This window comes from Patagioenas fasciata, chromosome 1 (assembly GCF_037038585.1).
Source record: "Patagioenas fasciata isolate bPatFas1 chromosome 1, bPatFas1.hap1, whole genome shotgun sequence".
Lineage (NCBI taxonomy): Eukaryota > Metazoa > Chordata > Aves > Columbiformes > Columbidae > Patagioenas > Patagioenas fasciata.
This window is the reverse complement of record NC_092520.1, coordinates 112,794,683-112,819,297: the sequence shown is the minus strand read 5'-3', so window position 1 is coordinate 112,819,297 and position 24,615 is coordinate 112,794,683. Positions and strand designations below refer to the sequence as shown.

Genomic DNA, 24,615 nt, shown 5'->3' with positions numbered 1-24,615 from the left:
GATAAATGATAACCACCTGCCTCTCTAAGTATTTATAGACTGGGAAAATAAAGTTCATCACAAAAACAAACAAACAAACAAACAAAACAACAAGGACAAAGCTCAGAACCCTTTGGGAAGAGGTGACTACACTCTGGCAGGGGAGGTCTGCAGGCCAACCTGGCATTCTTATCTGTAGGGCTGTAAGGCACAGAAATAACCCCAGAGGAAAATTCACCTGCCATAGACACATTTCAGACTTCAGAAGCATAAAGCTCTGACTACTTGCAGCTTGGAAGTTGAAAAGGAGGGGAGAGCACCTGAAATGCAAAATTTAAAATGTCAGAAGCTGTCGCTACATCCAGAAATATCATTACTGTTATGGCTTTATGTGATTCAGAAGCCTGCAAATAGAGTAAAAGGCACAACTGTCTTTGTAAATTGATAACTGCTTCAAGGGAAAGATCAGATCTGCATTTACCTCGTTATTCTGAGTGCCTTCCGGTGAGCTCCTGTGTTCAACCCCTTTGGGAAACCTTTCCTTTTGTTGCCTCTGTTTGGCCACCACAAACCACTAAAGCCTTCAGAGCACTTAATCGTGAATGGTTGTTATGGGCATGTTGTGGGCTGAGGGTGATATGTGTCCACCACCATGCTCCCTCCAGCAATCACTTGTATCCATTAATCTTCCTCTTCTGATAAATAAAACTGATTTGTATAAGCAAAGTAGAAACTCCAGGAGAAAGCAGATGGTAGATAGGGGAATCATGAGTCTCAAGCATTTTTACATACCTACCTTTCAATGTAGCTCTCTCCAAGAGATAATATCATCAGCGTTTTACAAATATTACCAGGGCATTTGGCACACATTTCGTTAAGATGTTGCAGTGTCTCAACCAGGTGATAAGGGGTTGCTATGGTTACTATAGTCTCTTAAGCTGAATACTAAATAGGTTCACAAATATATATTCTTACTTGTTATGTAAAATATTAGCTGCCCAGCTGGCATTGGCTTATGAACCCCTTTTATTTTGTCAAAGACTTTCCACTCCTCGTTCTTTCAAATAAAGTGGATCTCAGTACTCTTTAGAGAAATGAGAGGTCACTAACCATTCTCCTTCTTCAGAAAAGGGGACAAGTTAGGCAGCTTATTATCTAACCTGTTTATAATTAAATTGAAAAATGACTGCTCCACTGTACTGGAATTGTGAGAGCTTTTATTCCAGAGGATTTAATGAGTCATGGAAATGTGTTTACGAGGCAACAAGCCCGAACTACACAAAGAACTCAACATTAGCATGGCAATAGACCATATAGCTTTTAATGGCCTGAACCCTTTGTCTCACATTCAGACCAGCCCTGAGATTGTCCCATCACAAACATTTGATCCAAAGTTTCTTTCAGATGACTTACTTTTATGCCAATGAACCTGAAGGTGATATTTAGGAAGTCTATTATCAGGCATGCAAATTGGGAGAAGAATGTGTCATGTCAAATCATGGCAGTTTAATATGGTATTACTCATGGGCGAATGCTTTCATGCACTGCCTACTCAGAAGGGAAGGTTGAACGAAGTTACTGTAAAGACATCAAATTTGGTATTTTTATCCTTGTCTGTGCCCTTCATGATGCAACCAAAGTTTTAACATGCAAGCTTCATTTAATTTTATCTTGTTTATTAAGATATCCAGAATGTAAACAAACAAAGTTCACTAATTTTTATTATGATCAAAACACTACTGCTTGGCTTTCTTTTGTGGTCATTATATATCTAGTATCTTATTTTCAAATTTTCATTGATATCAGCCGCCGTCATGGGGTGGAATCCTGCTACTATGAATATCATTTGCAGTACTAATGGGACAATTTTTACTGAGCTGAATGTGACTAGGATTTTCTTCATATGTCACTGATAACCCGACTGTGATTACGGGAAAAAAAAAAAGATTCTTCCAAGAGAGGGTAATAAGTTACTTGGATATACTCGAACACCTGCTAGTGTTAGTAATCAGTTCAGTTTTGAGTAAGATTATGGAAGAGCAAATGTGCTTGTGACGTCCAGATTCACTTTCACAGCTTGTACTCAAAGAGATTCCTGCAAAATGAATTAATATTTTGCAGTCTGAGACAGCAAACTTTTATAGCAGAACTGAGCAAAAGCGTAGGAATTTGTGGAAGGTAATATATTGAGCAGATCTAAGTATTAACTAAGCCCTTACCTTATGTATTTTGAAGCGTGGAATGTTGTGTATTTCTAGAATCAAAAATGAACATAACATATTGTTCTTGCAAGGTGTTACCATGTTAACAACTAGAGTGCCTTCTGTTAAAACTATTAATATGTGGCTTATCACTTCATAAAAGCTTGAAATCACAACGCAACAACAATAAGCACATGTGGTACATATGAACTCAATCTGCAAATACAATAATGAGCATTCAGCAAGGAGCATTCTTGTGCTGTAGTTAGCAGAGTTAAAACCATCATGTTTGTTCTACAATCGCTGCTTTTGTTATCCATGAAACAACCCATCCACACTCAGTCTGCCTTTGGGCTCCTTTCTGAAGTGTAAGAATGTCTTTTGTTGCCTCCGACTTCCTCAGTGCACACCAACCTTACTTGCAAAGTTTGAAGGTGATGGTGAAGCCAGCCGTCAGAAGCCTTAGCAATTTTAAGGAAATCTGGTCCCAAACCAACAGCTAACCCTCTGTTTATCCAGATAGGTACCATCTAACACAATGATTCTCCCACTGATTTCAGCACTTACAGAGTAAGCGATGACTGCAGGAATAAGCACGAAAAAGTGGATGGGGTGATAAATGCTGAGACAGAGAAGTGGGAAAACAACGAACTATAGGTCTACCATGCAAATATGCACTTCTATGTTAAAATAGAATAACAAACTAGTGTATACCAAGCTCATGAATACACAAAACGTGAAAAAGTTATCAGAAGGTCAGAGACTGCTCAGGAAAACAACCCTCCAAAACTTTCCGTCACGTACAACTAAGGAGGGGTAGCAAAGGCTTGGTTTGGGATTGACTTTTTAAATGATTATTGATGTAATCGATTCCATTTGACTGACAGCAAACGGAGCGGGGGGGGAGCCCGAGGAGGAGCTACAGCCCGACCCGACCCGCCTTGCGCTGGGTGCACAGCGCCCCCTGCCGGCCGCCGCCTCCGCTCCCCGCGGCTCCGCCCGCCGGACCGAGGACACTTTGCAGCTTGGACGTCAAGTGTCGCCGACAGAGACTGGAACACTCGTGGGCTCCGTTCGTGACAGCGGTTCCTTGTAGGAACTGCAAAAACTTTCTGTTTGCAGGGAAAAGCTCAAATTCTGTAGTTTCGGCTGCTTCTCAGCTGAGCTTCGGATCCAAATTTAGCGATGTTAAACTATAATTTTAAAATCCACATACGGCAGGCAGTTCTGTGGATGGTTGCTGGTAATGACATCGGTAAGATACCTTCCTCTTGGTCTTGAGATGCAACGTGAACAAAGCTTCTAAACCCGTCTAATGTGTAAATCTGGTTTCTACATGCAAAAAGAAGACTGCATCTATTTGAAGTGGCAACTATTTTTCTCTTTGTTCTAATGATTGTAAAGTGAGTACAGTATTGGTACCTACCAGGAATAAGTTTTATGCCCCACCACTACTACCACTGTGAAATCTCTATGCTGCAATTTCTCTGCAGTTACAGTCTTAAAAGCCCACAAGACTGCATACTTGAAATTTGTGACACACTTTTTTCCCAGCGTATCCCTAGCCCCTTGGGACAAAAAAAAAAAAAAATGTTAATACCAGCTCTCTGCCTGTGAAAATACGATTAAACCACTGAAGTCTGACTGTTAAAGCAGAGCGCATTCCACATTAGCCTATAGCAACGGGATATCCTGATAGTCAGCATAAAGGGGATAAACAACAACAAGTAAACCTCAGGTTAACTCAAACCATTCCACTTAAAGTATGTGGTTATCAGTCCATCTTGCTTGTTTTCATGTTCTGTCTTTCCTGATTTAACACATGCTTTTTGTTTGCCTTCAGAAGAAGTACCCAGCAAACACTGAATTTTTGTATCAAACTAACAACACAGTTTTGAATGTCTTGTGCAGACTGGTGAGAAATGAGTTTGATACCAAGGTAGCTATCTTATATATAATGATTCTGTGGAAACAATATTATCCTGTGAATTACTAGATTGTCCAAGATTCATGGAAAAAACAGGCCTCCTGATAATGAAAAGAACTTTTATCTCAGTCTGCACTCACAGATTTCTGTTACTCATTTCTTCCTAGATGCAAGAATACCAAATATTAGGTAATTTTGGCATAAATCCCGCTATTTCCCCCTTTGTGAATAATCAGTTTCATACTAGTTGTGCGTGTGAAGAGGCTGAGTCCTTACCTCTGTGCTCAGAAAACATATAGACCTAGAATTAATATGCAATTTGGAACTCCTCTTGGAGACAGATTTTATTCATCTAACAAAAATCAAACAAAAGCAATACAACCTAACCTTCAGACTGAGCTTTCTCTCCAAACTTGACTATTCATAGTATTTTCTTCCAGGAATTCCTGTATCTTAACTCAGCGAATTCTTCCTCTTACTCATGCTTCCTTAATTTTAAGGGTAGTTAATGAATCTGCATTTACCATAATACTTCAGCAGAATATCAGCAGCTTCGTGCAAGATCTTGATACTTGTGAAGAGGGTGGGACAACAAGTGCATCCTGTCACCCCATCAGTGTCTAAGAGCAGTGTTGCTGACAAATGACTAGCTGACATCTTATTGTTCTTCTTTTCAGTCTCATAAAATGACCCCTCAAAAGAGAACAAATTTTATTCAGCAGAGTTTTTACTATTTCTCTGTATTTCATCAGTCCTTGCATGAATATGATACTGTGGTGATTTAAGCTAGGAGTGTGGGAATTACTGAAGGATATGCTTATTTGTCTAACAAAAGTTCAGGCATGCTATTATTAGCAATGTATGGCATGTCATCAATGTCAAAGGCCAAATAGTTTCTTGAAACAGTTAGGAATCAAGTATATTCTGAATCTGAGGAGTCTCTGTTCTTGTTCTGTCATTCACATGCACACGTGGAAGCGTGCTGCAGAAAGACCCCGTCTTGCCGGGACACTCCTGAGCATCCATTTTCTCAGTGTGCTCAGGTTCTCAGCCAGACAAACTTCTATTTCAGAGAGCAGACTAACCTCACCAGTGAGCACTTCTCAAAGGCTGAATCTCTGTCTGTACAAACACAGGACCTGGGAGCTTGAATGCAATCTATTGTAGAGGTCAGTTTCCACTGCATATGGGTCCGTGAGTACATAGGCTTATCTGCCAGTTTAGTACCTTAATAATACTCAGCGAACTGGCTTAGCATGTCACCAAGAATGCATAAAGAAGACACCCAGAGGGTACTGACACAAAATCCTTTAAGCAATCATGTCAACAGGTTTTGTTTAGATCAAGGAGAAGAGGGTGTTTCTGACCACTCCCAGGATCTGTCTTGGAGAACAGTGCAGATATAGCACATCACTCTGATAGTTGGCTCTTAACAGCACTACACTTCTTCACAGACTTTTGGACTGAGCTTTCCCTTTAACATTTTATTAACTGAGAGGGTGACCAAACAAAAAAGCAATACCAAAAGAAGTAGCCGTTCTATCACTTAAAACTGGCAAAAGGTTTTAAACCAAAAACTTTCTTCTTATCTTTGACACTGGAGTCATTAATAGAAAAGAGTAGTGATAGATTCAAGACACTTCACAGAAATAGAGAGGTAAGATAGTGAAAAAATCAAGCCCAAACCTCTTCCTTCCTGAGGAAAGGGTTAGGAATGTAATTAGTTCATTAGAAGCAGTGGCCATCTGTTATTTTTTGTAGAAAGACTGGCAAACAATGTTAAAAACAGCCATTACATGCAAGAGAGAAGAGGAAAGATGTTTATTTAGCAAATGCTAATGTTTCTGAAAGATGTTTGATTAGAGTCTGGAATTTATCAGCATTTGCTAGAGCTCAGCCTAGAGGACAAGCATCATCAACACACACTGTCAACAGACATTGGCAAACAGCCGCATCTCCATGTAAAAACAAGTGATTCAGCTCTTCCAACCACAATGCTAGGTGCAGCATCCTCCACAAAACATTATATATGCTTTTTTAGACTGCCTTCCAAGAAACATTTTATAGCACCTACTCAATATGTTAGTAATGGCTTTTTTCCCTGTGTGGTGTGAAGATATATATATCTGCATAAAAGAGGTCTTTAAAAACAGAAAGACAGAAGGCCTTTCCAACAGAAACTTGAGGCTTAAAAGTTTTATAGGAAAATTTTATATAAGAAGAAAGAGTAACGTGATTACACATCAGAAGAAAACAAAGAGTTCATTAATAAGAAAAGACAAAGTTAAGGTGTATGTAGCGCTTGTGCAAAACTGAAAGCCACTGTTCCTGTTTAGATCGGGTGGTTGCTTCTCAACAAACTTCTAAATACTTAGAAAAAAAAAAAAAGGTAATAGAGCTTGCCTGCTGCTGCAGCTGCCAGTTGTCATCATGAATACTCTAATTGGAGAGCAGAGAATGATGCTAAATTGTAAACTGAGATTTCCTATGAACTTTGATTTGAAGTCAGCCCAACAACAGAAGAAGGAAATACACTTCTTCTTCAGCCCCTCCATAAGAACAGCTACCCATCAGTACTGTTTTCTTTGCACTGCCCCTTACTGTAGTCTGAACGATTTAGTTTTTGTTATGGTACTGTTCTGCTACAGCATAACTCAATGAAAGCAATAGCTTTTGCATTAGAAAAAGGCGAGGGAGACAGGAAGAGTAGATACAGCCCTGTTAAAAGTGTGTGTGTATATACAAAGCTCCATTCAAATCTAACAGTAGCTGATCCACTGTCCATGTATAATGCCATATAACCCCCAAACCAGAAATCCCTGTGTTGGGAGAAGCATAAAAGAAGGATAGCAGAGGTATATATAAAGGGGAAAACTTTCCCATGAGTGCCTTTTTCTATACTCTCACATGCAAAAAAATCTCTCTGAATAAAATTTTGGGTTGCACGTGATTAGTAAAAGGTGTGAAGGCAAGCTCTTCCCCTTGACTTGATTCAAAATCATGGGGATTTAACAATTTTTAGATAAAGCACAAAATTGTCCCAGTAGCAATATAGTTGCTCACAGGTTTGCTTACAACAGCCCAGAAAGGTGGGCGGTACCTCCGGCATGTCACCACACTGCATCTTGTGGCTGCCAGTTATTCCTGCGCAAGTCCTGACCATGAGAGACTCTCACTAAGGAACTGCAAAATCCTACACACATGGTTGAGAAAGCCACGTAACTTTTATGATCACTCTCTTTGGTACATACTACTGCTTTTGTCAGCTCCCGAATTTCCCATAAGTGATCGCACATTTGTGATTTATATGTACCTGTCTTGAAACATCTTGAAGTGCCATAAGGTTTTGTTTCCTCCCAGAGTTTTAGCAATAATTAAACTTAACAGACTTTAATATTTGAATCCATTTCAAGGGAACAAGGGTACACTGGAGGCTGTGGGGAGGGGTGTGTGTGCTCCAAATGAAAAGAGCACATGGAAATGCTTTTATCCCATTAGCACAGAGGCTGCTGTAACGCAGCTGCAGCTGTTGAAGAAGAGTGTGGAGGCTGAGATGAGCTCATGGTTGTGTCTGAGGGGGACAAGGATCCTGTTCTCTTTTTAAGGAAGGATTGTCAAGGGAGAACAAGCTGTTCTCTGTGCAGTCCCTCTACCTCTGCACTTTCTAGCGGTTTAATGTCAAGCAGTCGCTCATAACCACTTCTGGCCCTATTTATGCCCAGGAATCATTAGCTTATTAACATTTTAACTTATCCCACATCTCATAATCACTTTGTTTGCCACAACCATCCAATTTAACTCCATGTAACACCTGAGTAAGCAGCTATAGCAATGTAAGAATCCAAAGCACAAGTGACAATCACTGACATGTGCAGTAGGGAAGCAGTACCAGCGCCTGTCACATGGACTATATTCTCGGTCATCTTTCTCACGGAACATTCAAAGACTGAAGAGGTCATTTTGGTCTATTTTAATACCATAACTGAGACATTACTGTATGGGATAATGAGGAGTTACCATTTCTTACAGTTCTGTCACAAGGCTCAGGCTATTTGATCTTTTCTGTGAAGTCTCAACTCCAGATACCAAGTCATTATGTGAGAATTTAAGATTTATTTTCCTTTTTTAAAAGGGATTTAGCCTTTAGACCATTAGAGAGAGAGCTGACAGTCTGACCCAAATATAGCCCCAGGGTTTGAAAGCCAGAGGCAAGAGAAGAGGAACGCAGAATTGGCTATAACATGTTATGATTCTTAAACTAAAATATTATGATTGTGAAATAGGTGGAGCCTGGTAGGAGGTTAATCCTTTTTGAAAGCTAGCCATCCTCTGCAGGTGAGAAAAAACCCCCTTGTGCTTGTGCTAGCCTAGGCAGGGAGCTCCAGGAGGAGAGAATGTGTCCTGCTACAGCTAGAAAGTCCGCTACAAGCTCCCTTCTTCTGAGGAACAAATGCAGAGGAGGTTGTATAGAGCACACTTTCAGGTTAAATATCGGTTGCATTTTACGGCCTTCTGACTCCATGTCATTCATCAGCTTTAGCTCAGGCATTGCAGTCTCTTTAAGTGGAAGTGACTACAAGAAATCTTTGTTTCTGAAGACAAGCCACAACCTATGCCATTTCCCACACCTGTTTGTTCTTTGGAAGGGCAGGAATCAGTAACACACTAACCACATTGGTCACCTATACATTACCTTTTTAAATAAATGTTAATTGTACAGTAAACATTACCAGCATTTTAATTAAGACAGTTATTACCTGCCCTCCTGACTTACCCTGCAGCCAAACGCTGAGAAATGCTTCTGTGTAAATGTACGTGTGTATACAGTACTGGGGTGCCTATTTGTCCTTTTTTTTTTGCCAGTATTGCACAGGCCATCTGAGCCACACCAGCCAGCTCTAGGCTCAGGTAAGGTACACAGCTGACTGCATGGGGCAGGAAAGAAGCAGCAGCCTTGCTGCCTGCTTTGCCAGTGGGCGCTCCACAGGATGCAGAGGGAGACAGCTGTGGTGGGGCAAGCTGTTCATTGGCAGCAGCATCTCAGCCCTTCACATCCCTTCCTTCCCTCAGCAGCTGGAGCAGCTGCAAGTCCCTTTTGCCACAGGTCTTCCCTTGGATCTTCTTTCCAGCTTTTCCCTTTCTCCCGATGCTTTCCCATGGAGGAACACCCTGAACCTGCTCCACTTTGTCCATCATGAGATTACTTTTGCCTGTGATTCTGCTGGAATGATCCGAAAAAGAAGACAAATGTTCCCTTAACTCTAGCTAAAACACTATAGTTTAGGAGCTTTTGGGTTTCTTATACTTATTCATATTATTTCTTCTTCAGACTCCACTTTGATACCAAAACACAAAGCTACAGACACATAGGGAACCTTGTACCAGTTAAGGAGGCAAAATGGGCCTCAGCCGCTACACAGTTACAAACCCTGCATCCTGCATCAGCAGTATTGATAGCCCTCACCTTCACATAAAAAGCAGGAAGGATACCTTAACGTATATATGTATAAAAAACAAAGGGGTGCAGTTCAACTAAGCAATTACTGTAGAGCTATTAAAAAAATCAGATATTAAAGTTTAAGTGTAGAATATGAATATGTGTATGGATGCTTGTAGATATACAAAATCCTATTATTATGATCAATACCTAAGGACACCTCTCATAATGCTATTTACTGCAAGGCAGAGAATAGTTAACAAGAAAATCCGTGGCTGCATCCAAATTATTCCACCCAAACTACAAAAGCAGCAAGTTCTTGGCACTATCCGAGACCAAATCCTACCACTTCAAACACAGCAGCAGACAGATACACATGTTGCTGCTCACTTTTATGGTGAAAATATTGAGTACATCATTCCAGAAATCTTTTATTAAATATTTTAACAAATTACACAATTAAGGAAATATCATCAGATAAATCCAAACCTGATGTTGGTTACATGAATTCAGACTGTTCCAAGCAGTGAGAGCTATGCAGCAACCGCAAGAGTGCTTACTCACAGAGGCATTTAGAGGGGAAATTACAGGTACATGCGACTCTCACATTGCATCAGAAACAGATAATGAGAAGCTCCAAATTTTAAAAATTGTTCAGTTGTGGTGTCAGGAACACCAGGCTAAATACATTGTATCCAATACCTCTTTCCCTCTCAAAACTTAATCGTGTTTGGGCTTGGGTGGCTTATCAACTCTTGCAGCAACCCAGCTACCCCAAATCTTGCAATGAGCTTTATAGAGAAATCTGGTGGCTCAGCATTTCCTCTATGATTAGGGTTGTACGGCAGGTCTTCACCGCACCATGGAGCTTGATATACATAGCTTGCTACCTAAGCTACTGGAGACTTGAATTAGGGTTGCACAGTGGAGATTTAGCCAAGTCATGCCAAGGAGCCACATAGGAGCAGTCTAATATTTTGGAAACACTTACTAGCCCTTGCTTTGCTCAAGCTAAATGTGACAATACTGCTTCTGAATTTAAGCTCCCACATGATTTGTCAGCTCAAGTGTTGTGCTGTACCCCATACCCCCAAATCCTGAGTGAGCAGAGCCAGCTCAGATGTCTCTGCTCTAGCAGCACAGGTTGTTCTAAAGCAGCACTGGAAAACTCTGCCAACCTTGCTTGGCTGCTTAGGAGTATTTTCTACAACACAGCTGCACATGTAATGTCAACATGACTAGACTAAAACACTTGATGCTGTAGGACTGAGGTTGAGAACGTATTTTGCTTTCTAGACTTAACACCCAGGACTTGCTGAATGCTTAGAAGAAATGGCCAAGGGAAAAGAAAAAGTCAATAGTTTTAAGATAGTGGGTTAAAAACTCTGAAGTTAAAAATCCAATAGCATCTTTAGTGGGTGTAAGAGATTGAAGAAGAGGAAGGGAAAAACAATAACAACAGTATTTCTGGACACTATTGCTTTTCTTCATAAATGAAGCTTTGCTTTTTGAAACAACATATGATCTTCTACTAAGCACCTAAAGTCTCCACAACCTTCCTACGTGTTCCCTGTGCTAGTAGTATCTCATTTCCTTTTAAGATGCTTATAGCCATAACAAGTATGATAGGGGCTATAAAAAACCCAGTTCTATTATCTCATGTCTTAGCTAACTTTCAGAACCAAAGTACTGCCCTTAGATGTCCACATTTAGCCTTGGCTGTAGCCATTCGGAGTTTTCTGCATGTATCTACAGGGATAACATGGGCCTTGATGCTTTCAAACTGCTCAAGTATGGGGAGTGGAGGGAAAGTGCTTTAGCCTTGGAGTAATCTTTAAAAAATGCCTGCATCATACTGTATACATTTGAAACCTCTAAATGTTCATATCTGTAGTTATTATGTAGCCAGAGAGGACCAGTAAAGGTCACCTGCCATGGAAAAGAAATTTCCCAGGACAAAAACGTCTTAAAATATTTTATTGCAGAAATTACTTTCCAGGCCTTAAAACAGATTAAATATACGAGAATTCCTAGAAGTCTATATTGTTCCCCTTAGGGGTGCCAGACTTTATTTACAAAGCCTGTATATTGCTATAGCAAGGAGTTTTCATGGATGAAATGTACTCAGGGCATTATGATGGATAAGCGGATGGCAGTGAATGGAAAAAAAACACATAGAAGCTCCACCTGGCTGAACGGCATTAAGATTTCCCCACGGGAGTCATATTAGGATGCAAGGTTTCTCTCTACTGTTTGGTCTAACAATGACATACATACATACATACATATATAAATGAAATCACCCACAGCACTCAATAATTTATTTTCTTCATCCTGTCTGTGAATGTGCTAGAATAATAAACCATCACATGGGTGATGATACAGTTACTATTGGTGATTCTATGCTATTGTAGTTTTGAAATAAGATGGCTTAATTTTTGCTTCCTCTGAAAGACCAAAAGCAATGGACATGTATACCCTTCTTTTAACTCATAGTTTCCATCGTACATGTTTTCCAGTACTAAATGGGCTAGACTGAACCTCATTTTTACAACTCAAGTCTTGAGGGCAGAAGAAAATCTAACAGAACAAGGACTTCTAATTCTAAAGATACTAATGGCAAACACCCACATGTGTGTAAATAATTAATTGGGGTTTTTTGTTAACAAGTCCAGGTTTTTCATTCTTTGGTTAGTGACCCCAAGGGTCATCTTTTCTATGAGAAATAGAAACATTTAGAATTCTATCTTCCTACCCCATAACTAATTTATAGGCTCTCAAGGCATCAGGTGCAAAGATTCAAGATTCAATTTGTAACCCCAGGCAATTCCCACTTTAAAAGACAGTGCAGGTATTCTGCAGAAATAAATGAAGGGAAACACTAATGATGTAAAACCAACAGTAGTAACCCCTACAGAGGTCACATCTTTCAAATTCATAGAGACACATCAAGATATAGAACGTCTTTTTTTACTGGACTGGAAAGAACATAAAACCCTCTAATGAACTCCTACAGAGAGAGAAAAAACAAAACAAAACAAAACAAAAAGAGCTAACTTCACATTTTTCACACTGAACAATACCTACTACAGCTGGTTGTTTTTTTCCTGCCTTTTTTTTTTTTTATTATTATTATTACTTATACCTTTCTCAATTTGATCTAGTAGCATTTTGAAAGCCTACAACTCTAAAGAAAAATGACAGCACAGAAATAGTCTATCAGGAAGAGTCAGACACTTAACTGAAACAAAATTAAAAGATTGGCATTTTTGTCCAATTTTCCACTTTTTTCAACCATATCACCAGTCACATAAATATTTACCTTCTGTGTGCGTTCAGCTTAATGGTTGTATTGTTAATGACTACAATAGTGTTCAAATAGCCATGTCTTCTTTCAATAAATCCCCACCTGCTCCCCCAATATGTCTCTCTGGGACTGATTCCAGGAGAACATCATCTCATGGATGAGAGAGGATCATCTGTGAGAGATGTTTGGTGCCCTGATTGTGAACACTGGAGACTTTCTTGACTCAGAAATACTAGAATAATGATCAAAACACTGAACTTCTGTCTTTGTTCTCCTTTCTGTGAAATGGGAGCATTTAATACAGATTTCCTTATACCATAAAAGACTGTGTAAATGCAAGTTAATTGTAGTAGTGTTACTTGAATACTTCTGGGAGGATGACTGATTATGGGGATGCATCAACACAATTGATTTTGTGTATGATACAACATATTTTTAGACCCTTTGCCCTTCGAAAGTACATTGTAAGCACTTAAATGGAAAACAACAGTACTATATAAAACTGTTGTTTTTTCTTAAGTCTTGCAAAATAAACATCTTAAGAAAAAGCTGCTCCTACCACTTCACCATATTTAATTACAATATTTTGCTTTGCTTCTTGATTGTGTTCACTTGAATTCAGTATTTATTCTAAGTACTCAAAAAAAAACTTCGAAAAATAAGGTCTTAGAACTGTTGACAATAGATGCTGCAATTAGATCTTTCCAGAGGAAAATGGGTTCTAGATTAGTAAACACTTTTTGTTGTTAACTTTTAATTTCAAACAGTGAGTAAATCTTTTAGAGGTTTCTCCTGTTTAAAAACTTTTGCACTCTATCTGTGTAGGGATGGTATTTTACTTCCTTTAACTGTCAAGATAGTTCTTCAGACTTTAACACTATAATGACATCAAATTTAAGTCATTACAGGAGAGATTTATCTCACTCAGGTATTAAATGTTGCAGTTAGGGATTAAATCTAGCATGTAAGCTTCCGCAGTAATGGAAGAAGAGATGAAACTTCAGAAGGAGTGGGTGAAAAGGCTTCTATTTTAGAATGTACTATGAAACTACCTAGCATTTTGATTAATTTGATTCCACTTTTAATTTCTTATCCAGGACGGATATAGGAAGGAAAGGTAATGAGGAATAATATGAAGTATACTGATAATATGGATCTATCAAAAGAGGGAATGGGGGCCAGGCAGAAATACCTCCACTGATGTTGCAGAGTATGTAAGGCTGAAGTTATAACCCAGTGTTGGAAGAAGTTTCCTCTGGATTTAGAGGGAAAAGTTTCCAGAGCTATTGTCCATAGCTAAAACATAAGTAAAATACCAAAACTTCAAATACTGAAACAACCTCAAGAATTAATGTTTAAAGGCGTCATTTATAAGCTGCTTTCTGTTATGTTTTTCAGCCATTACAAATTGACTTTGCCAAGGTATGGTCATGTTACTCGTCCAAAAACCCATTTTCAGTTACCACATGACATCTCGTAGGCTACAATATCTTCAGTGGCACTAGTATATGTACAGCCTAAAAAAAATTTTACCCATCAATTTTTTTGTATTTAGGTTAAGAAATATTGATAGCATCTGGATTAATGCAATATGACAACTGCACAAAGCTGATGGGTTTTGGTTTTGTTTTTTTGAATGTTTGGCTCCCTGAATATTAAAATTGTTCTTTTTTTAGCCTAAGATATTTCAAGTACTATATGTCAAAACAGTTTCCAATACTCCATATCTCAAGGCATGAAATTCTTATTTTATGATTGTAAACATTAGGACTCAAATAACCATAAAGTTCAGTTTTTCACAAAAGGGTTCAGCACAAATTCTCACCATTCATCTGAAGCTTACAAGATATTTAAAAATCGAATAAAAAGATTTTCATAATTACATTACATTATTTAGTGACCTTAAGTTAAGGGAGCAGGACGATTTGTACTACAAACAGAAGAATGAAACTCACTGAACATTTAACACCAAAAAAAATAATTCTCTAAATAAGAGGCCAGGCTGCCTCTAAAACCTACAAGGATTCACTGAACATAATGAAGCCTTTGAGAGGATGTAAGAAATAACAAGGCACTGGCAGCCAAATAGACCAAAGAAGCTTCCTGGGTCTTTTCCACTAATAAATTATCTCTGTTTTGGCAAGAGATATCTGTAATTTGTAAGCGGTTTTGATCTCACTGAATCTTTCCTTTATTTCTGTAATGAGGAAACACTTCCTATATGGGAGGCTGTGATACCAGTCCCCTGGGTGGAAGGCCAGGGTAGCATCCAACACTCACGCAGTGACTGGTACTGATTCCAAACACAGCTCATACCTCTCCTCAGAAACCAAGCAGAAAATCACAGTGTTACACCCAGAGATAACAGAAAATATAAGGTCATAAATTGCTCCCTGTTCTGCTCAGCAGTCAATTCAGAAAAACTCAACAGATGTTTTTCTCCTTGTCACGATCAGCAGCCCTTACACCAGCTATCATGACAGCAAGGACAGGAATTGCACACAGTGTACATGTTATTGGCACTTTTACTCTGCATTCTTTTGATAGAGGAAACACAAAATGCCAGAGACATAGAGTTTTCAGTTTCATCAATAAAATAACTTCTTCCAACTAAAATAAAACATTTCATAACAGGATTTTCCTTTTAAAAATAAAAATAAATGTACACCGAACATTTCCATCTACATATAACTGTGTACATTTTACAGCAGTGAAAGATGTACAGCAAGGAATCAAATGGGGAAAAATTCTAAACATCTCATAGTCTCACTGGGAGCTAGTCCTCAGACTGGCTTTTGAAAACAATATTTTATAGTATTCAAGGAATTTTAAAACATATCTGTATGGAGAAAGTAAAATTTTTACTTGCAAAATAAATTAGCTGCAGACCAGCAAACCTTTAACAAAATATCAGGAGAGACACTGTTAGGAGAGATGAAGTCCTACTCAGCAGGTTACTCAACTACAAAGGCATACTTAAATTGTGCTTATCCTGAATCCATGTGGGCTCCTGTGGAGAGATTCCTGGGGCTGTGGACATGTGGAACTAATCAATCAGATAAAACCATCCGCAGCTCTTAAAAAACATATTCTGTGCTCAATGTGATTCTGGCACAAATCTGTTATTTAATATCCTACCTGATCCAGGTTACAAATTGGCCAGGCTCTGCTCTTTAATGAAGATACTATGCTATCTCTGGTGTTCTACACAAGGCTGAACAGTTTTTAACTTCCCTCATTAAAGCAATTATTAAGGTCTAACATTTAACAATGCTATGGAAAATACCTACTGAGGAACCTGTACTTGCTTGGAAAAAATCTCAGGGGTGGGAAGGCAGGCACCAATGCCTCACAATGTACTTCCACCTAATTAAGATGTTGACAGAATTTACATTAATAGTCGTCCATCAGACTGTTTGATTAACATGTAAATTGGTAAACTCTCTTCTGCAATTGCCCTACCATCTGAGCTCTAACTATGGGCCTCAAAACAGACAATAACTGGACTTGCAATTCAGATTATTCAGTTGGGGAAATTATTTTCTGGCAGGCATGGAAGAATTGTGGAGCGCGTATTGATATTGTTTCAAAATACACAAGGATACTTTAGAAAAACACTACAGATATGCATAAAGGTATCTCAGCAAAAAGACTTCATGTAAGTTGTGCATGACAAAAGGAAAGAGTTTTTTCCCTCAGATTATTTTCTCAGAGGCTCTATGCACTCTATGCAAGTGATGAAGAGAAGTAGGTGCATTTGGAAGTCAACTCAAATCACATAAGATAGCAGTTACGCTAAATAAGATTAATAGAATAGAATATCTTGAGAAGAAGTGTTGGGTACAATCTCTTTTAGTCTAAACACATATAACAGAACTTACCCTTAGGAAAGCATGTTATAGTCAGATGACCTAAGCTATAACGAGCATGCCTGATGTTTGCTGTCGACTAGTCCTAGATGTTCCCTCCTCAGCATCTTACCGAGGCCACCTGAATCAGTCCAAGGAGACTTTGTCTCCTCTTGGCCAGGTATTTATCCAGAATTTGAATAATTCAGATGTTTATCACTCTCTTTCTTGATTACAAAGCAGCCCAGTGTCTTAACTTCAGCATTCAAAGCAGATGCCACCAGAAGATCAGACAAATACACTTTCCTCCTTCCTTCCTCTTTTCTTTCTTCCTCCCTATTACCATAATGAACAGGAACAATTTAATTTTGGTCCATAAATAACTTTTCTCTTTTTCTTCAAGAGTAATAAAGATGTAAAAAGAGTAGCAAAAAGATGTAAAAAAAAATCAGTAGTTATTAAAACTCTGGGCAGCTGCCTCCAGACAAGCTAACTGTGCAAGGTGGCTCTGTAGCCAGGGATGATCCAGTCAACATGAGCAGTGGAACCTAAAGAGCTGTTGAGCCGGCCAGCTACCATGGCCTCCCTATTCAGGGGCCTATATGTAGGTGCCTAGCATTATTTCAGATTTCCCGGAAGAGCCACTTCTCCAGAAAGACTATTTGTCCACATGTTCTGTGTCATCTCTCAGTCCCATGTGGATGTTTAAGTTATCTTAATGCATCTGTAATGGCATTAAATGTGGATAACTGATCTGAATCATAGGTGTCAGCTGTCACTTGAGCTGAATCACGGTAGACATTTGCACACAGATGCCCAAGTTCTAGCATCTATCTGGAACTGAATCCCACCCAGGTTGTATTTCACATATTCCCAGCTTTCATTTTTTCATTCTCTCAGCATCTACTGACATTTCAAAACCATCTTTTTAGGCAATTTGTTAACTGGAAAAAGGAATGGAGTACAGAAACAGTCTTATAAAAGGGAACAGTACCCAATGCAAAGTCTAATATATGGTCTTCAAACCACAAGAAACAAAAAAAAATCATTGACAGAACTTCCAAAAGACAAGTGATGTCTCTTTGTAGGACACTATGCTAGTATCAACAGGGTGCATTCATTTCTTCCACACCCTGGAAGAAAACAGGTCACAAAGGGCAAGCAGTAACTGCCTAAATCTGACTCAGTTAAGCTCAACAGAAAACAAACAAACAAACAAAAAAACCCCACCTAGACGTTAAAACTGATCTAAGTGCTAACACAAGCTCCATACCCACCAACATGCCTACGGGGACTACTCTGGGAGAGGTGCAGAGGCAGTTAAAATACATTGCCTCTTCATTTGCCACCTGAGAATACTCTGAAAGCCCTTGGAGTCCTGAAGTTTTATTTTATACCACTTCTGCAGTTGATTTCACTGGACAATAGGACCAGCAACAGAAGAAAAAACTTCACACATTTTTCTAATGTAGATGAGTTTTGACTGACAGATTGACCCTTAGCTTCCTCTATTCAGCACTGAAGTATGATACTCCAGTTCATGGATGTAAAAATAATCCATCTCTTTTCTGTCTGCACATGATCCAGAAAGCTTCAAAAGCTTTTACAAATCTACATAGATGTCAGCTAGTAATGTACTGAGCTTGGACAGACTCAGGTATGGTTGGAAGCTAATAGTTCTTTCCCCTTAGGAAATCACTGGTGGTCTTTCCCAAAGTGTCAGCCAAAAGACCATTAACATTTCAGTCAAAGTTTCAATTGCCTAAGACCACACGTCTCAATAATTTCATCCTGCATCAATTATGAGACTTTGACAGACAGCATCCTGCCCAGTCTGCCACACCATGTGGGCTGAATTTTGACTTATACTGGACCACAAGTCAGTCTCTTAAACCCTGGAAGTTTATAATGGAAATGGATACTATTTTTGTAAAATACTGGGATACTTACTACATCCAACCAAGGAAACAAACAGACTTGTAAATGTTACAGCTTTTCAAAGATGAAGGGAGATGGATGTACACCATTGAAACACATTCTGGGAAGACAGTGGGATGCTTGTGAATTTTGCAAACCTTAGCCATATACTGTTTCAACATCCCACCGTTCTTGTGCTCAAATTGTCCTGCAGATGATCTCTTACTCAGCAGTTCAATTTCTCTCTGTTTATTTTGGATTTAAAAAACAGGCAAATTCCAAGCTATGGAACATGCTGCTCTTCTAAGATGCTGGAGGATGTGTAGAACAGAAAGATGCATCAGCAATCATGCAGAATTTCATCAACAGGTTTTGAAAATTACATAGCCGTATTTAGAAACCATCATTTAAATATATATGACAAAAATACTCAGTGTGTTCTATATTCTGTTACTTCATGAGTAAGAACGACTGAGTTAGTATCCAACTACTTTCAGAGCAATTTAAAATAAAATGAAAATGATGTGGAAGCAACACTCAATATTTCTTGTTTTGTGTCAAGTAGGAACTGTATTCTCTAATTCTTACCCTATTCCACCAGACTGGACCTCCTGCTGCTTACTGTTTGTAAAATGGCAGCTTCCCATGAAAGCCCAGATGTGCTTTCTTTCAGTTAAGGATACAAAAAGTAGAACTCTTTCACACTGTGTTTAGCATGACTTATGGTGACATTCACTTCAGCTAGTTATTTCTAGGAAGATGGGGAGCCATGAGCTCTAAGCAGAGGCTTGGGGATTCTTCTTTGTGATAATGAACATAGAATGTATTTAGTTAACATAGGAAATACATGATGTTAGCATGTATCTTTACAGGTCTGTTCAAACAATAACTCTTACAGTGATGTAAGTAAGAGTACAAGTAAAATAATACTAATAAAACCAGCTTAAAAATAATTTACAGTTTGTCAGTCGCATTTCAATAAATTGCTGCTAATGTTTATACCTGCATATATAGGTATGTATATATCTGGTATAGAAAACACACCGTGCGGTGGGTGTTGTGGTGTTGTTGTTTTTGTTGCTTTTTGGTTGGTTGGTTGTTTTTTCCACTGTACAGTCTTTCTGTGACATCTGGGCTAGGAAATGTGAAAAAGCTCACAAAAAGTTCACAAAATTGCAGCACAATACCAGACTGCCAGCTCCAACCCTACTATTTCTTTTACAGAATTGTGTATGTGTTTCGAGAAGCAATATTAGTTTTCATCTGCCTAAACCTTCCAGTTTGTAACAAAGAGCCGGTAGCTAATGCATTTGGGAATATATTTAGATTGCTCTAATTTTATGAGTAAATGGATGTTAAGTTTATTTATGTGTGTTCACTTTTCTAATTAATTTTGTTCTGTTTTAACTAAATAAAAGACATTTATAGTCAAGATTTACTTCTTCATGTGTAAATATGATATTGCTGGTGATCTTTCATTTAAAATCAGAGGCTCTTTTTCCAACAATGGTCATGTAAAAATATATGTATTTCTGCTTTATCAAAATGATAGGATAGCCATTTTTCTGGTTCAGGCTGTTAATTTTAGGTCTCTTTTTCACACCTTTAATGTAGTTCCTTTATCATCCACAGTGTAGATATCATACCAGTTGTGGGTTCTATTAAGTTGGATGTCCATTTATTATTAACAACCACATTTGAAAATTTAGAATTATGAAAACTAGGAATGAAGTAGCAGTAAATATACCTATCTCTGTAAAACAAAGGATGCTGTTGAACAGTTTAGAAACATTGAACCAAAGTAATTTCTCTACTAGAGAACTAAGGAGCTTTAAGTGGTGTATCAATAACCAGGGAACACATCCTGCCTTGTTTGCTTGCAACGAAACCAAGGATGCAAAAGTAATAAACATGGCATGCTGGAGATAATGTACCTTTGTCTACAGAAAACCAGGAGAAGCCTAACCTGATAGATCAGTTTGTTGTCATTTGCCACAACTGGCAGTTATTGCTAGGAGAAGGGGGAGTATGCAATAAAGACCACACTAAATTAACTTTGATTCTCAAAGGGAGGAGTAACTCATAGTTGTTGTGCTATTTCAAGGGTCATGGCCGTATCTAGTGGTGCAGCATGAAGAGATGAATTATGTTTCCCATGTTGCTAAAACTGTTAATAAGCTGAAGAGAGAGAACATTTTATTCATTCTTCTTGAAATACTGCTGTCAAGAGTCTACCACACTCTTATATTAAATCAATGATTTGTCTATCCTTGGGCCCCTCTGAGAAATCTCATTAGTTGTTGTTTTAATGGAGATTTTTGTTTTTAAGCCAAAAGAGAACCATGGTAACTGTGCACTTCCTAAACCATTTCATTCATGAATGGAAAATGAGTCTCTAAATCTTTACTCAGATGAGTAACCACATTGATATCCATGGGCCTTCCATTATTAAGAGCTAGGACTGTGAGTATAAATTTGCAGGATTTGGATGTGGCACTTCGTTACTTCATAAGAATGAAATCTGTAGCTGAAATCAATAGTTAAGCATGTGAGGCATATTAAAAGACACACATTCTTTCATGGCAGTCTGATTGCAATGCATCTCTCAATTTTGTTGTGGCATCAACAAATAAGCATATCATTGTAAAGAGACATACATACTATAGGCAGTAATTACAAAGACACATTATAGATAGACATTCTAGCATCAATAGGGGAGTTTGGAATAGTCCACCAGAAAGAATGGAATAATAGTGAAAAGGGTCAACGCTTCCTGAAAAACTAACATACTAAGTCACAGATCAAGTTTATGGTTCTCTGTCAATCAGAAGTGTAACTGTTGTCAATCATTCTCCCTTACCTTGTTTGTGATTTTTGAATGGCCACAAAAGAAGCTTTTGTTGGTAATTATGGTCTTTACAATTAAACTGAGTCACAGGCAGGATTTTCATAGCCTGCCTGTGGAATAGACATGGTATGCCCCAAGCGCTCACGTATGTCCAACTAATTCAAGCCAAAGTTTCCCACGATAATATGAAAGGAAATGAAAGACTCCAACAAGCACAAGTCACTATTCTAAAAATAACAAGAAGAGGGGAAAGGGACAGGATAGTCAGGGTCTTCTGGTTTTCTTTCTCTCTTTCTCCTTTTTTTTTTTTTTTCTTTGACCCTCTCAGAGAGGATAAATCCAATAACTCTCTCTTTGGAAGGATGCCGTTACACAGGATATGGACCTGTGCATCTTGAATCTTCTGAAAGAATATTTGTATTCTCTGTCTAACCATATGTTTCCTATTACACTGATCAGAAGCATTCTGCTAAAAAAACAGTGCCAAGAATTAATGCTCCTTCATTTATTTTTTAATTCCAGAGCTCCCCTAGGATTTTTCCTTTCCTGAATTCCACCTTCCACAGATACATATTTGTTGTGTTTTCTTTGGCTATCAGTTCAAGTGACCTATCTTGTCCCTGCTGAAAATGTGACGAAAAAACTTGTGAGACAAGGTTCTCACATAAAATCCAGTTTTGGAGTTGATCCAGCAGGGTGACAAATCCGACAACATCAAAGGCAGAACATCTGAAACTGGGAAATTGTCAAAACAGCTTTTTCAACAAATTGCAGCTTCTATAAATTTACTCATTTCTAAACAGCCGAGTCTGTTTATTTGCTTGTTTTCCTAACTTCACCAAAAGAAAGGCTGAAACAACTTCAGAAAAATAACAGCAAAGTTGTTCAACAGAAAACAGCCACTCTACTGTAAACAGTGCCTCTCCCCAAACTCTGCAGCTGTAGAAAGCAGAGACAATGCAGGGGACCCTCAGCATCGTTAACCAACTTCCTCACCAAACAGTCGCTTCAATAAAGCAATTACAATAGCATTGTGGAACAGTAGAACAATGAGAAAAAAAAAATAATAATCTTACCAGCTTCTCCTACAGTATACAGCTGAAAGGAAAACAAAACCCCCAGCTGCCGTATCACATGCAATTGGTCTCCCAGAATGAATGGACTGAAAGAACTATGAAAGGCTAAAGTCTTTCGTCCCCTCTGTTCAGCCTCTCTTCGGCTCCCTCTCTCCGAGCCTCCTCACAAAGCCATTCTCCCATTCCCTAATCCTCACACAGGAAAAAGCAGCACGCACCAAATGACTTCAGCAGGAGCGGTTCTCCCAGGGGGTGGCTGCTGCCACTCATTCCGACCCCCTCTCTGCCCCCCCGCCACCTCACATCCATCCTTGAGGCGGGGATCCAAACAAGCTCACCGGGCACTTGGGCATCACAGCCCGAATGCAGACAGTGTGTCAGGACAAGGCACAGAAAAGTGCGCATTTCCATTCATCACCCTCTCAGCTGCTAATTTCCAAAATAAGCACGCCCCTGGGCACTTGCAAGAGTTTCCCCCCCGCATCTCAGTCAGCACGCACTGAAGTAGTTAGCCTTTCGTTGTTGTTCTTTTTAAATCAGATATGTGACTTCCTAAAGCTGTTGTTGGGCCTAAGAGGTTTCTTTTTAACAAAGAACATACGAATAAACCTTAAATAGTTCAAACAGCAAACCAGCGAAAATGTTCCCCCAGAAAATCAATAAGAAGTATAAGAAAAAAGACAAGAAATCAGTAACGTTAGGAATCATGAAATTAAAAGCAATATAAAAAAATCAAAACACTGGTGCCTCCCTGAAATGCTTTTGATAGCTAAAATCAGAACAGACAACTGCATTTTTCACAATGAAAAAAAGGATTTCTATCTACATTCCCAGTTCATGTAAAAGGACAGCATTTTTTCCATACAATTTGTCTTGAAAACATGCCATAGATATTGAGATAATATCCCCTGCATATTCTCTGGTTTTCGAGAAAGCATTAAATCTTTGTTAAAGAAAGGCTCTTGTCATATTAGTTTTAAATGCAAGTTTTACCTTTCTGTGAGATGCGGAAATTCAGAAACAGACAGCTGCTACAAAGTAAATCAAAGACCTGGAAAAGCAGATGGCATAATTTCACATCTTAAATGATGGCTGTGAGCCTTCCAGTAATAATTTATAAGACTTCCTCCTGCTTGTTCCTCTCCTCGGCAGCATGCTGTTTGAGCCTTTCAAACAAAATAAATGGACTTCAAACCACCAGCTTCACATACACTAACACTTACCAATGCTATTTCAACCTGACACAAGCTGACTTTGTTCCTCTGTGACCCTGGACAGAAAACTGAGGTGACAGATTGATGGATGAGATCTTTTTTCACAATATGGGTTGTGACTTCACAGCTCTATCTCCCCATTATTGCTTGGCTGAAGGAGGAGACAGGAGCAGAGGAGGATCTTCCACCATACAGAGCCATTTTAACAGTGAAAATGAACCAACCATATGCAATAAATGCCTGGAACATCTTTTTCCTACCTCAAAATTGGGAAGTTGGAGGAATCCCTTTCCATTTTGTTGGGGTTATTGTGTAAGGGGATAAGGAACAGGCTCCAAGAAGAGGAATAAATTCCAATGGTTTACTCTGAATCATATTTTAATTTAAGAAAATGGCAACATCAGCAGAGAACAAAGGAATGAAGGAAGGAAGAAAAGAAAGAATTCTGTTTTTTTCATTTATGTCCAAAGAACACCTGACTATGAATTTTATGCACTGTCTCTGAATTATGCTGATTTAACTACTTAACCAGGAGTCTTCGACAATACTTCACTGGACAAAGGCCTCACTGCAGTACCCTGAAGTAAACAATCGCAATGTGAAGTCTTTATTTATTACCTAAAAAATATAATATCAGAGGATTCACATGGCATGTGCAAATTCAGTATTCAAATGCAGATTCTATGCTGAGTTCAGAAAATTTTTTACAAGATTAGCAGATTTAATATTAAAAACTACTAAATTTCACAGAACTCTCTGTGAATGAACTGTCTTTCCATGAAAAATCTGAAAAATGAAGATGGCAGATGAACTCTCTGAAATGTAAGCCTCTGCCTCTATGGGCTTGAGCTCATTAACAGA

At 38.7% G+C, this 24,615-nt stretch overlaps 1 protein-coding gene across 2 annotated transcripts in view; it reads right to left on the bottom strand.

The window, feature by feature from the left end:
- MID1 (midline 1) overlaps nucleotides 1-24,615 on the bottom strand; it is a 276,859-nt gene that overhangs the window by 189,260 nt on the left and 62,984 nt on the right. The window contains exon 1 of one of the 2 annotated variants that reach the window (XM_071812947.1): nucleotides 22,541-22,716. The exons of the other annotated variant lie outside the window; for it this stretch is intronic. The gene's annotated coding sequence lies outside the window, so the exon portion shown is untranslated. Of the gene's footprint in view, nucleotides 1-22,540; nucleotides 22,717-24,615 lie in introns of those variants that run through there. 2 annotated transcript variants of the gene reach the window in all.